We start from the raw sequence: 14875 nt of genomic DNA, 5'->3' as shown, positions 1-14875 counted from the left end.
TTTGCTCATAAGACTCTGCAGCTTAGAGGGAACATTGCTTGTAACTTGGTAGGTAAATGCAATCTATTAGTCTTTATCTGGTTTAGACGTTTAATTTTCAAGAGCAACAATCCTGTCTAGGGTTGCCAGGTCTGTGTTGGAAAATAGCTGGAGACTTTGCGAGGTGGATTCAGGAGGGGGTGGGGTTTGGGGAGTGGGAGGGGCCTCAGCATAGTGCAATGCCTAGAGTCCACCCTTCCAAGCAGCCATTTTCTCCAGGAGAGTTGATCTCTGCCAGCTGGAGATCAGTTATAAAAGCAGAACTCCAGGCCCCACCCGGAGGCTGGCAACTCTGTCAAATTAACACTTTTCATTTCAAATCATTTTGGTTGACAATTGGCTTGCCTATGCTGAGATACTTATACGAATGTTCTAACACACTGGAAAATGGATGCTAAGGAGGGGACGAGTATTCAATGAAATTCCTTAGCATTATATGTCTTGTTCTCATGAATGTCAACAGGGCCCTAAAACAGTGATTAATGTCCCAGCAACTGCGCTCAAGGAGAGATAATAATTTCTCAGTGATCGTAATAATATATTGCCAGATTGAAATTCACTCATAAGAGTATTGTCAGCTGAATGAGTTGACAAGGAAGTCCACAAGCGGCCAAGCACAATAAAGTTACTTGAGTAGTGTTCAGTGCGTTTCCAGAAATGCTGTGCTCTTTATGGGGTTGTTTTTGGAGGAGGAGAAGAAAAATGATGATGATGATGATTTGATCCTTTTGGACAGCCCCATTTTATGTGTGTGTGGCTGATTGCAGTGTTTGAGGATGCAGGCAGCATCAATGCTCACCAAGAGACATTCACTAGACCGCTAGTACATGTGTGTGTGTGTGTAGTGATCACCCATACTGGATAAGGACTTTATATAATCTATTTCAGAAAGCAGAGGTGTGATTGCTGCAGATTTCATATCAGATGCGTTTGACAGCTGGACTTGCCACATTCAGACGTGATGACTGGACATGAACGGATTGCTCAGTCTGTAGAGCGTCCGTGTCAGTCACAGCCAGATGATGTTAGCCTGATATGCTAGTAAAAATGTAGGCAGCTCCTTCGCAATTTGTAAAACTGAGGAGAGGTTGAAGGGTTAAATCCCCTCTCCCCTCCCTGCATAGTTCTCATTTTAAAACGTGACTGTACACATGCGGTTTTATCATTCACAAAGTATGGAGGTCCTTGATCATCATATTTTTTGTTTCGGCTCTTTGTGTTTATACTAAGGAGAAGATATTAGGGTTTGTAGAATCTTTCGGGATCAAGTGCCGTGTTCTCATTAGGGTTTGTAGAATCTTTCGGGATCAAGTGCCGTGTTCTCATTAAGGTTTGTAGAATCTTTCGGGATCAAGTGCCGTGTTCTCATTAGGGTTTGTAGAAGATACTCTGTCTATTGATGGGTGGCCAGTCCGACTGTACCCGGAAAATCTAGACCTGGCCTCTTCAAGCCGTAGCATCTTGGCTCAGGCTGAGTCGGCTGAAGTTGAATCCGACGAAGATGGAGGTTCTCTACCTGAGCCGGGGTGGTCCAGTGGGGGAGATCTTCTGCCAGCTCTTGACGGGGTGTCCACTAATACCGGCCCCTAAGGTCAAGAGCTTGGGTGTGCTCCTTGAGTCCTCTCTTACAATGGAGGCCAAGTAGCAGCCACTATTAGATCCGCCCTTCTTCATCTTCGGTGGGTGCGGCAGTTGGCCCCCTTCCTGGAGCGCAATGACTTAGCACTGTGATCCATGCTACGGTCATCTAAGAATAGATCACTGTAATGCTGTCTACATGGGGCTACCTTTGACGCTGACTCGGAAACTACAGCTAGTGTAGAACGCTGCGGCAGGCGGCTGTAATGAGGCTCACTCGATGGGAGCACATTCGGCCAGTGCTGAAAGAGCTGCACTGGTTACCTATTGTGTTCCGAGTCCATTTCAAGTGTTGGTATTGACCTTTAAAGCCCTTTATGGTCAGGGGACCTGTCTATCTGCGGGACCACCTTCTCCGCATATTCCCCAGAGAGCATTGCATTCAGGGACAAAAAATCTATTGTCCATCCCTTGGACCAAAGGAGGCTAAGGTTGCGTTTGACGCGAGCTAGGGCCTTCTCGGTGGCAGCACCAGAATCGTGGAATGCTTTCCGGAGGCCATAAGGGCCCTGCGGGATCTTTCTACTTTCTGCAAGGCCTGTAAGACCGAATTGTTTTCGACAGGCCTTCAATATTTAACCGGGAGAGAGCTGCCATCTGACATCATATAGTGTACTTGGTGATCACTGTCTGAAAAGAAAGAACCCGCCTATATTGTACATTGTAGTGATACAGCACCATGAAATGGTTTTTTTAAAAAAAATTAATTATGTTTTATTGGTTTTATTGGTTTTTAACTTGTGAACATGAATGTTGTGAGCTGCCCTGAGTCCACTTGTGGAGAGGGCAGGATAGAAATTTAATGTAATAAATAATAATAATACTTGGTTTGGATTTTCAGTAATAACTGAGTGTTCTTCATTAGTAGACCGTATGGACTAATGGTCCTTTGTATAATGGGAGCTTTGTATAATGGGAAGGACTATACCGTTTTGTTTGATGCCAGTTTTGGTGTGGTGGTTAAGAGCACACACTGTAATCTGGGAGAACCGGGTTTGATTCTGCATGCAGCTGCTGGGTGACCTTGGATAAGTCACAGTTCTCTCAGAGCTGTTTTCTCAAGAGCAGTTCTCAAAAGAGCTCGCTCAGCCCCACCTACCTCACAGGGTGTCTGTTGTGGGAGGAAAAGGAAGGAAATTGTAAGCCACTTGGAGACTCTGAGTGAAGGCGGGGGATGGTAAATCCCCCTCCTCCTCCTCCAAGATCCCAGTTTCAGCCCCGGCTATCTCCCATTAAAAGCATTTCAAGTGGCAACTGCCAGTGGTAAGAGACCCTTGCTGATTGCTGTGCTGTGGTGGAGTGCCATTTTCTCCATGGGTTCATGGGATTCCCAGCCCCTGGCTCTATTTCCCACCCACTGCTCCTGTGGCCAAAGGGAGAAAAATATTCTTTAAAATGGCTGCCAGACCATGGCATGATGTCTTTTCCAGGGAAAACCTGGATGTGAAAACAGTCCACTCTAGGAATCGTCAGAAACACTACAGTTTTACCATAGATTTTCTGTCATTTCTTAGAGCAGACTGATATCACTTCTGGGTTTTCCTCACCTACAGGGTATCTGTTGTGGGGGGGGAAGGTAAAGGAGATTTTAAGCCACTCTGAGACTCTGAGATTGAGTGTAGGGTGGGGTATAAATCCATCTTCTTCTTCTTCTTCCTCCTCTTCCTCCTCTCTCTCTTCTTCTTCTGCTTCTTCTTCTTCTTCTTCTTCTTCTTCTTCTTCTTCTTCTTCTTCTTCTTCTTCTTCTTCTTCTTCTTCTTCTTCTTCTTCTTCTTCTTCTTCTTCTTCCTCTTCTTCTCCTCCTCCTTCTCCTGAAGTGATATCACACCTTCACTGGCAATGGCTGCATGTTACTGGACCTCCAGACTCCCATTGGTTGCCAAGTGCCAGTTTGAGTAGAGCATACTGAGGCAGCTTCCAGATCGGTTTGTGAAAACATGCCCCAACCATGCCAGCACCCAGCAGCAAATAGTGCAGGCACAAGTATCTGCCCCCCCCTACCCGTTCTCATGCTGCTTGCTGGGGCTGCCATTCTGCTTGCGTTCCCCTTTCCCCTATCACACTGGGACTCCCTGCAGCCGTGAAAAGCCTCAGTTTCTCTTTCCCTGCCAAACCAGGTTGTAATGTTGCAATGTGGGCTAGCAACGCAATGCAGGAGCAGAGGGAAGTCCCTTTAAAAGACTAAAAATGATGGAATGGTTTACAGCAGCAAGCTGCCCCACACCAAGCTGGAAAACAGAACTTTGCTCCACGAGACCTCTCCCTGGTGGCTATGGGTGTAGCAGCTCCACAGTTCCCTCTTTGAACGGGCGAAAGACAGGTTTTGCAGAAAGCCACGGGAATGTCTGTCGTGAGTCATTCTTTAGAATGAGCATGAGATCATGTGGTCATTTCCTTTTAAGTTAGGGGCTTCCTGCTTTCCACATGTTGAAAAAAACCCACCATGTCAAAGCAACCTGTATGAGAGGGACCACTGGTCCAATAGTATAAAATGGCTTTATAATTTTCTTCTGAAACCTGAACCACTGTCCAAAACAAAGTGCGAATTATCCTTGCAGAGAAGCGACTCGGATTTTTTTCTTTAAAAAACCCCCAAACTTTTCTGCAATTAGATCCTCCTTCCTCCGTTTCCTTATTCTGATGTACATTGAGGAAGTATATTGAGGAGTACCCCTCAAGACAAGGTTTTGTCTCAGACATGTAAAGATAAAGGTAGTCCCCTGTGCAAGCACCAGTCGTTTCCGACTCTGGGGTGACGTCACATCACTATGTTTTCATCAGCAGGACTTTTTACGAGGTGGTTTGCCATTGCCTTCCCCAGTCAACTACGCTTTCCCCACAGCAAGCTGGGTACTCATTTTACCAACCTCGGTAGGGATGGACGGCTGAGTTAACCTTGAGCCGGCTACTTGAACCCAGCTTCCGCTGGGATCGCTCAGGTCGTGAGCAGAGAGTTTGGATTGCAGTGCTGCAGCTTTACCACTCTGCACCACGGGGCTGCTCTCAGATATTTAAGGCTGTTTTTTTAAAAAAAAAAAAAACTTGACACAGAATTGTGCCCAAATGTACCATACCCCCACCAACATCACCTTGTGTTGTACGGCAGCTATGGTCCGTGAAATGCTGTCCCATTTGCATTGTGAACTTCTTTTGAAAAAACTGATACAAATTAACACTTAATGAAGTGTTAATTGAATAAACCACTTAAAGAAGTGTTTGTCATGAATGTCATGAAGACCATATGGGCGTTGTGATTAACAGGCACAATCTAAGAGTCGATTAAGAGTGTGATTTTAATTCCTCTGAGCCCACGGAGAAGGACCGGGAGTTGCTGGCCTCCTTTCTTTCCGAAATGTACATTCGGATCTCAACAAAACAGCTCTTTCCCTCCTGACTTGGACATCTTCTCCAGTTCCCTGTACCATTTGGAGAGAGATTCATTACACTCCAAACCACACATTTTAATTTGGAATTTTACCATGGCCAGAGGCGACCACGAAAAATGTCTGCAATTTTGAGGGAAATGCTATTTTTTCCCTTCCGTAGCACCATGTTATGAAACATTTAAGAAAGCTAATTGTATTTTATGAGTTTTGTTTCCAGAAAAAAAAAAAAAGCTGAAAAAGAAATAACCTCCTTTAAAGGGACATTTTTAGCTTCTTCTAATACAAGGCCAAGTGTTGAAACATTGAACGGCGCTCCAAGTGGCTGTGGGTTCAAGGCTCACACCCCTGGGCAGGGCCAGATCTGGGGGGGGGGCAGAGGGGGTTGCTTGCCCCGGGCACCAACAGAGGGGGGTGCCAAATTGGGTATGGAGTCCATTGTATTCTATGGGACTATAAAATAGAATGGCCCATAAAGGGGGCATCATTTTTTAATTTTGCCTCCTCCTCAAAAAACATGTAGATCTGGTCCTGCCCCTGGGTAGGCACAGAAGCTATATGCTTCAAGTGAGATACGCCATCATGAAATTGTGGTTGAGGAACTGAGGCTGGTGTGTGGTTGGACTGATGTCTAAAGATAGTTGCATATAGTCTGAACCAGGAGTGGCCAAACTTGCTTAATGTAGGAGCCGCAAGACACAAATGTCAGATGCTGTGGCCCTCGACCAGAGAAGGCTAGGCTATGCTCTCCATGGGCCAGGGCCTTCTCGGTGGCAGCATCAGAAATGTGGAATGCTCTCCCGGAGGTCATAAGGGCCCTGCGGGATCTCGCTACTTTCCACAGGGCCTGCAAAACTGAACTGTTCCAACAGGCCTTTAATATCTAACCGGGAGAGGACTGCCACCCCGCATCATTATAGAGCTACGATACTATGCGATCGCCGTCAGAAAAGAAGAATATCGAAGTGGTGCAGCACCACGTAATGGTTTTAAATTGTAACGGTATTTTATTGGCTTTTAAATTGTAAATATAAATATTGTAAGCTGCCCTGAGTCCGCTCGCGGAGAGGGCGGGATAGAAATTTAAGGTAAATAAATAAATAAAAATAAATAAGATGTTTGAGAGGTGCAAGACAAGGAAGGAACTGAAGGAAGAGAGGAAGGAATGGAAATAGATGGGGAGGAGTCAAGAAAGCAACTTTAATTTAAATGCCTTCTCCAAGCTGAGCAATGGGGTGGGGTGGGGGGCTTAGAACCACAACAAAATGTGTGAAAGAGCCACATGTGGGTCCTGAGCTGCAATTTGGCCACCCCTTGTCTGCACTGAAATAACACTTTGCACTCCTTAAGGTTGTAAGAAACTGGTGTGCCTTAACTTCATTATGCTGATCAGACTTGGCTCGTGAGTTTAAGCTGAGGCTGGCTAGGTCTTCATCTTCAATTCATTTATTGTGCTGGGAAGTTAACGCTGCACTGTTTCACTTTTCTTTCATTCTAGTTGAGCTGGGAGAGATTCAACCAAGTTTGAGTCCAGTGGCACCTTTAAGACCAACAAAGTTTAATTCTGGGTAGAAGCTTTTGTGTGCGTGCCTTCATTTTTTAAAACTGGGGTGTCTACACTTTTGATTTAGTTTTTGTTCTTCCTGCTAATTTTTCTCCCCCCTGTATTATCTGCGTGCATATAGGCATGGACGGATAAGACAATCTTGACTTGGAATAGGGTAAAAAAATCTAAGGGAAACAGAAATGTACATGCAAGCGCAGGGTTGTGTGCAAAATTTGGAAATGAAAAATTAAGCCAGAAAGGATTCCTAGTGGATTGTTTCCACTTCTCAGTTGAGGTTAGGGAGTTTGGAATGTCAAAATCTGGGGATAAATGAGCGAGACAGCTTCCCAGGGTGTGTCCAGTCTCATCTTGCAACACTGACAATGGTTGGGTCCGCTCAGTAAGATTATAGATGTGTAAGATTGGTGTGTAAGATTGGTGTGTGCACATGGCTGTATTGTGGCTAACGAGTACGAGACCTGTCAAATGTAATTCTATGATTGGTAACAGATTTAGGAAGAACAAAAAAAGAAACACATTTCCATATAATGCCTCGTTTATTGATTCACTGCTGCAAAGAAGTGCTATTGGCTACTGGCTTGGGTGGGTTTTGAAAAAATGTGCCACTAGAGAAATAAATAGTCTGTCAGTGACTGTTGGCCATGGGAATGCAATGAAACTTATCTCTGAGTGCCATCAGACAGACAGATGCTGGAAAGAGCCATCGTTTCTGTGCCCTGCTGGCAGCCACCCCCCCCCCCCCTGCCCCGGAGGCATCTGATTCTGTTGAAAGGAAACGCCAGATGGGTAGCTGTATTGTGGCAAAATTAAACAGGGGTCCATTTGCACCTTATAGATGAGCAGCGTTTCTTCCAGCATCAGCTTTTGTGACTCAAAGCTCACTTCATGAGATGCGTTGGAGTGTTCTTCCATTAGGCAGACATCTTTATAATCAAGGCTGCAGACAACAGAAAAGTAAGGAGGGAGTTACAGTGAGAGGCCAGTTTGTTTTTAAAAATCAGCTCTTTTCGTAGCGCCCACCTTCTGTTGTTTGCTGGTTTGAATTTGCATATGTCTGCCTAATGAATGAACACAGCATGCTTTTTCTGAAGTGAGCTTGGACTCACAAAATGCTGGAACACTTTTTGTTGCTCTTCTCTTTTATCCTATTGAACATATATATGAACATATGAAGCTGCCTTCTACTGAATCAGACCCTCGGTCCATCAAAGTCAGTATTGTCTACTCAGACTGGCAGCGGTTCTCCAGGGTCTCAAGCTGAGGTTTTTCACACCTATTTGCCTGGACCCTTTTTAGTTGGAGATGCCGGGGATTGAACCTGGGACCTTCTGCTTACCAAGCAGATGTTCTACCACTGAGCCACCATCCCTCCCCTGATTGAACTAGGTGGGTCTCAGGAGATCTCCTTTCTCATCTAGGAGGGCAATCTTTTTTTTAATGGGGTTGCCAGGCCCTCCAGTGCTGGATTAAACCCTGTGGAAACCCCTAGGCAGTTACAATCTTGGGGGTCCCTTTGCAAATTACCTCTGAGTCAGAGTGCCTGCCCACCGCCTGCTGCCCCCACTTTAACCTGCAGGGACCTTCTTAAACACCCCTTTGACAAAGCTGCGGGGGAGAGGCAGAGAGAGGCAGACTTGGCAATGACGCCAGCAGCAGCCTCACCAGGCAAAGAGCAGCTCAGTTGCTGGCTGTGCATGCAGGCTGGAAGGGCTGCAAGCAGGGGGGAAACTGGAAGGTGGGAGCTGCCAAGGGCCTCTGAAGGTGTGGGGACCCATAGGCCGGTGCCTAGTTGGCCTAACTGTTAATCTGGCCTTGAGGCACTCCGTGGCCACAGACAGGAAATTGGGGTGGGGAGTAGAGATTCAGGTTGGAAAACTCTTGGGGATTTGGGCATGGAGCCTGGGTTACAATGCCATAGCGGAGTACAATGCCACAGAGAGTCCACCCTCCAAAGCACCCATTTTCTTCAGGATAACTGATTTTTGTAGACTGGGGATGAGCTGTGATTCCAGGGGATCTCCAGGTCTCACCTGGAGGATGGCATCTCTATTTCTTCCTCAGCTAAGGATGATCATGTGACCTCCTGCAGCCTGAAGATGCTAAGGAGTCAGACCTGTGGCTTTCTGTGTGCAAAGCAAAAGCTTCGGCATGACAGACCTCGTTTCCTGAACTGACTTCAGTGAGATTCAAGTAGGACGCATCCCGGCTGCAGCTGTGGTCTCTGAAGCCCACAGGTATCCCTTTCGGTTTATTCATTGCCTGAATAAATCCATTCATGCTTTTGTGAAGCTTTTGGATACTCAGGTGACAAATTCCGTGGAGGGACCCTCTAGATTAATGAATGGATTTAGAGCATCAAGGAAGCCAAAACGTTCTCTCACTGCGTTCCCTTGTAGATCCAATTTGAATAGAGTTAGAAAAATGGAGCTTTGCGTTGAACCTTATCAGTGCATCTGCTCTCTCCATTCTTTAACTGTTCCTCCTGTCACCAGTTCCAAAATGAATGAAATACAGCCGCATCATCCTAATAACTGACCGATTAGACTATCCACCGAGACGGATAATCTTGTCTTTCAGCGGGCTGCTTTTATAGCGAGAGTTAAGGCCTCTGTGGTGTGTATCTGCCATACGTGCACTGCTCCTTTTAATACAAAAGAGAATGTCTGTGAGGGATTAGCAGGGTGGTATTTGTCCTAGTGGAATAACATTTGCATTTAATTCTGCGTGCAGGGAACACACTGAAAAGTACAGCTGAGATGTCTGTGGGTTTCCCATTGCTGGCTTGCTCCCCTGTGCAAATAGTTCATGGCAAGAGAAGATGAAATGCAAAGCAAAATTCCATGTTCACTTTCCAGGGATTCCATTTTGGATTCCATTAGTGGATGAAATAGGGAAAGGTTCTTAGCAAAGGGTTAAAGGCAACTTTGAGTCACATTTAATTAAATTGCAAAACCCTTACCTGACAGACTGTTTCTTGGGGGGGGGGGGCGTTACTTCTGTGTATCTTATCACATTTTTTATCCTGTTCTTCCAAGTTTCTCAGGGCTGTGTGCATGAACTGTCCCTTTACCATTTTATCTTCACAATAACCATGTGAGGTAGGTTAGGCTGAGAACTGTGGCCGGCCCAAGGTCACTTGGTGACGATTTATGGATGAAGAAGAAGAAAAAAAAAGAGTTGGATTTATACCCCACCCTTCACTTGGCATCTCAGAGGGGCTTACAATCTCCCTTCCCCACAACAGACACCCTGTGTGAGGTAGGTGGGGCTGAGAGAGCTCTGACAGAAACTGCTCTTGAGAGGACAGCTCTGAGAGAACTTGTGGCTGACCCAAGGCCACTCGGCAGGTGCATGTGGAGGAGTGGGGAATCAAAACCGGTTCTGCCAGATTATAGTCCTCACACTTAACCGCTACACCAAACTGGCTGTACACCCAACTGACTAGTGATCGAAGTTTCAGATTTATTTTGTTTAGTGTTGGGAGTACTGGACTCTTAAGATTACTCACAGCTAGATTCTGTGTGATGATTTTTAGGTCTCAGAAACTGTACTGTAATCAGATCTTAATTTTAATCTGGTTGACCACAAATTCAGCCTGCAAAGTCCAGCCCAGAAGGACCCCTAGAATGAAAGGGGGGGGGGGGAAATGTGGTTCACACACTGACCACTTTATTAAATCAGTATATGTGGTTAATTTAATCTATGCTGTAGAGGCCCTTGTGCAAGTATGTAAGAATGGAACTGTTTTTGCTTAATTTCTGTGTTTCAACCCCCCCCTCCTCCCCGATTTGTGTGTGCTTCTGTTCTTCAGGTTCCTACATGTAAATGTTAATTTTTAAAGCATTCCAAAGCAAATCTTATTGGTATTAAAGCAACACCCGACAACATTTCACTGTTCTTTCAACACATCATTTCCAAAAGCAAGCGACTGAAAGGCTGAGGGATTGTAAACAGAACCTGGTGTCCTTTGTTGGTGCATGTTTTTCTGAATGCTTGCACATCTGAATGCCATGCATGTTTTGAGTGATGCACCCCCACCTTGCTCATGTGGGCTGTTGCATCCTGAAAGATGCGAAGGCTTTCTTTGCACAAAACAAGCACACCGTGGGTAATGGAACACAAACATCTTGGCAGTATGCCTTCTCTCTTCCATTGACATTGCCACACCCAACAAATGACAGAACCATGCGGTGGGAAATGCAGTTCTAGGCAGTGAAGGTGGATGAATCACTGAATTCTGTTGAGGGATGTACTGAATGAAGGTTACTATAGACTAGCTGTCAGGGCTTTTTTTGTAGCAGGAACTCATTTGCATATTAAGCCACACACCCCTCGACATAGCCAATCCTCCAAGAGCTTACAGGGTTCTTGGTACAGGGCCTACTGTAAGCTCTTGGAGGATTGGCTACATCAGGGGTGTGTGGCCTAATATGCAAAGGAGTTCCTGCTACAAAAAAAGCCCTGCTAGCTGTTACTAGGGCATGTCAGTTCATGTTGTCCGAATCCGGTTAAAGAACTTGGGGATACAACTCTTATGGTACCTATATCTATGTAACCAACCTTAAATAAGCAGATGAACCCTTTCCCAAGTGGGAAGATAAGGTTAATAGGCTGGGCATTCTTGGCAGTAGCTCTAACTTCTGTTCATCTTTTAGTATGGTATGCCCTTCAGGCAGCTTGCAGAACATTAAAACACAGATACAATAAACTATCAGTAGCATGAACATTGGGAAAGGAAAGGTAGTCCCCTGTGCAAGCACCAGTCGTTTCCGACTCTGGGGTGACGTTGCTTTCACAATGTTTTCACGGCAGACTTTTTACGGGGTGGTTTGCCATTGCCTTCCCCAGTCATCTGCACTTTCCCCCCAGCAAGCTTGGTACTCATTTTACCGACCTCGGAGGATGGAAGACTGAGTCAACCTCGAGCCGGCTACCTGAAAATGCAGCTTCCACCAGGGATCAAACTCAGGTCATGAGCAGAGCTTAGGACTGCAGTACTGCCTCTTTAACACTCTGCGCCATGGAGCTCTTAGCATGAACATTAAAACACCTCTAAAACAGGAGGTTAAAAAGTGAGCCATAAAACAGCTTGAATCCAGGAGGCTAAAAAAAAAAAAATCCCAGAAGAGCCAAGCAAAGATGAGGCAGGAGAAATAGCAACCTTTCTAAATTTTATGGGACATAAATGTCCCATTTGTAACTGCCCCTCGTCATTGATCCAACTGCAGTGATATCTTTATATTAGGCAGTGGGAGGATGGAAGATGATGCACTACATGAATATTGGTTAATGCACCGGTAGACAAGTTGCATCATCCCTCGTACTAGCAAAGCTAATAGACAGGGCCTACTGGATGACGCAGGTATTTTTAAAGTAGCAGACATCCAGACAGATTTCCCATGAAACGTACGCCACTCTCCTTCTCCTCTTCTCTGTGGGGCTGCTGCTGGATTTCGTGGGAAATCTGCCCCGGACCAGCGAGTTGCTCCGCCTCTCTTCAAGTTCCCTCCGCAGCAGGCAGAATCCTCTGAAAACTAGTTTCTAGAAAACTAGCCGCAGAGGGAACTTGAAAAGGGGTGGGGCAACTCGCCGGCTTGGGGCAGCTTGTGCAAAATCCAGCAGCTGCCCCGCAGGGAAAAGGAGCAATGAGACCGGAACAAGGTGAGTGGGGAATCGGTCCCAATCTATCTCTTCATTCAGACCATCAGATGTCAGAGTGTTGGATGTAAAAATCCAGGAAGTCTTTCTCCGCTTTAGAAGCTGGTGCAGCTGCATATCTGGCATCCGTAGGCTCGGTGGCATGCGGTGATGTCACAGAATTCTCATAAGAATTTGAATAGCTGAGTGGGAGTAATCGGTGATGGAATGTTGACAGCATTTGATTCTGCTTGCGGTGTCATCCGTACCCTAGACCTCCGTCTGGCCCACTGAGCCTTCCACATGTATATCCCACGGAATGCTAGCGATCGCCATCCACAAACGCTAGTCGACAAAGGCTCCTTACAGTCTAGATTTAACAGTGTAACTGGAAAAATATGGAAAATGTATATAAAATCATCACAACGCTACATTTACTGCATAGCAAATGAAATGAGATATTTACTAGTCCATTAAAAAAAATCTAATAAAGTATATTTGGAAGGAAAACGAATGCCCTGACAAGGAAAAAAAAGGCAGCAACAAGGGGGGAAAAAGGCAGTAACTCGTTGTAGGAAACAGAATCAGTTCTCTGTACTTCAGGGTTAACTATTGATGTTCTGCAGGTCACCTGACTTAATTTTCTGTGCCCCCCGCCACCATTGCAGGATATCAGACAGCTAGGAGAGGACTTCAGAACGGATCTGCCTTTTGCCTGGCTGCCAGGGGACAAATGGACCAAAACTACATAGGGATGCCAATGCAAACCAGACTGATTCCCCACTAGCCTTGTCCAAGTCTCATGCTCCTCTTCTCCATGGGGCTTCCACCCGTTTTTGCACAAGCTGCTAAGAGGCTGGGAAAGAAGCGGAGGGAGTCGCAGCCTTGCAGCAGCTCGTGCAAAATCAGGCAGAAGCCCCACGGAGAAGAGGAGCATGAGCCTGGGACAAGGCTAGTGGGGAATCGGTCTCAGTCTCTGCACACCTGGGGATTGACTTTCCAGTGGGGACCTTAGATGTGCACATCTGACTGATAGTTTTTGTGGTGGACCTGGACTCAAAAGAGAGGACTGAATCATGTGGTTAGATCTGGAGGCTTCAGTGACGTTGCTGATGCTGTTGGGGCGTCTTCACCTGTAGCCCTGGGAGGGTTCTTCAGTCTTCAGGATAACGGGACCCTCCCCAGCCAATGTGATGGAGAACAATGGTCATGACTTTGTGGTCTGGTTCCTGATCGTCTCAGCTAGGGAGGATCTCTCCCATCCCAACTAGAGGATTTGACTGTCCTGTTCTATTTGCGTAGAAGAGAGACGCCTGAACGTGGCTGTTTTAGGTTCAAATGTCTGCTCAGCATAAACTCAAGTGAAACTGCTTGGGTGAGCCACTATTTCTTAGTCTCTATGCCCTCTTTGTAAAGCGAGCTTTGGTGTGCGGTAGCTAACAGAGTGTCAGGCTGATCCAAACAAAAAAAGTTGCTGAAGTAAATGGACCTTCAGTTTGATCCATCAGGGCTCCTCTCATTTCTTTATGTTAAAGGTCACATGGTCAGGGGTCATTTTGAAGTGAAAACGGTACAGGAGCTCAGTAGCATATTTGCATATGTCCCGGGATCTGTGTGCAGTGGGGAGTTCTCTCCACACTGGGGGTTCAGGAGCTGTGCTCCTGTGAGCTCCTGCTGAATCCAAGCCCTGGATCGAGTCCATATCAGATTTCCCTTGACTGCAGAAGTAGTTTCTCCAGCTTGCATCATCACCATAATTTGTGCGGCCCTCGGTTACAGTTTTTCACCTGAAAGCAGTTGGGATCAGGGGCTTATATGGGGGCACAACAGGTGTCCCAATGTGGCACAGTTGCAAAGTATACAGCCTGTCAACCGGCAAACCCCCGAATTCAAATCTCAGATTATTCATTGTCTCACTGGGTGGGAACTGCGAACTTGCCAAACATGGAGACTGTCTGTAGCTCAGCAGAAGAGCCTCTGCTTTGCATGCAGGTGGCCCCAGCCCAGGTTCAGCTGCCAGCACCCCCAGTAAAAAAGGACGAGGCAGCAAGTGATGTAAAAGACCTCTCTCTCTGAGACCCTGGAGAGCTGCTACCCATCAAAGTAGGCAATACTGACTTTGATGGACCAATGGTCTGATTTGTTATAAGGCAACTTCATGCTCATTTATGTGTGATGTGTTCCCTTAGCCTCAGATCCCTGAATTGCAGGGGTGGCCAAACTGTATCTAGGGAGCCACATGTGGCTCTTTCACACTTACTGTGTGGCTCTTGAAGCCCCCACTGCACCGTCAGCTGGTTTGGAGAAAGATTTTCTCTTTTTAAATCACTTCTTTTTTAAATCACTCTTTTTAAATCACTGGCGGAGAGCCAGTTTGGTGTAGTGGTTAAGTGTGCGGCCTCTTATCTGGAAGAACTGGGTTTGATTCCCCACTCCTCCACTTGCACCTGCTGGAATGGCCTTGGGTCAACCATAGCTCTGGCAGAAGTTGTCTTTGAAAGGGCAGCTGCTGTGAGAGCCCTCTCCAGTCCCACCCACCTCACAGGGTGTCTGTTGTGGGGGAGGAAGGTAAATGAGATTGTGAGCCGCTCTGAGGCCGGGATATAAATCC

This window comes from Heteronotia binoei, chromosome 18, assembly GCF_032191835.1.
Source record: "Heteronotia binoei isolate CCM8104 ecotype False Entrance Well chromosome 18, APGP_CSIRO_Hbin_v1, whole genome shotgun sequence".
Lineage (NCBI taxonomy): Eukaryota > Metazoa > Chordata > Lepidosauria > Squamata > Gekkonidae > Heteronotia > Heteronotia binoei.
Note: the sequence above shows the minus strand (reverse complement) of the source record.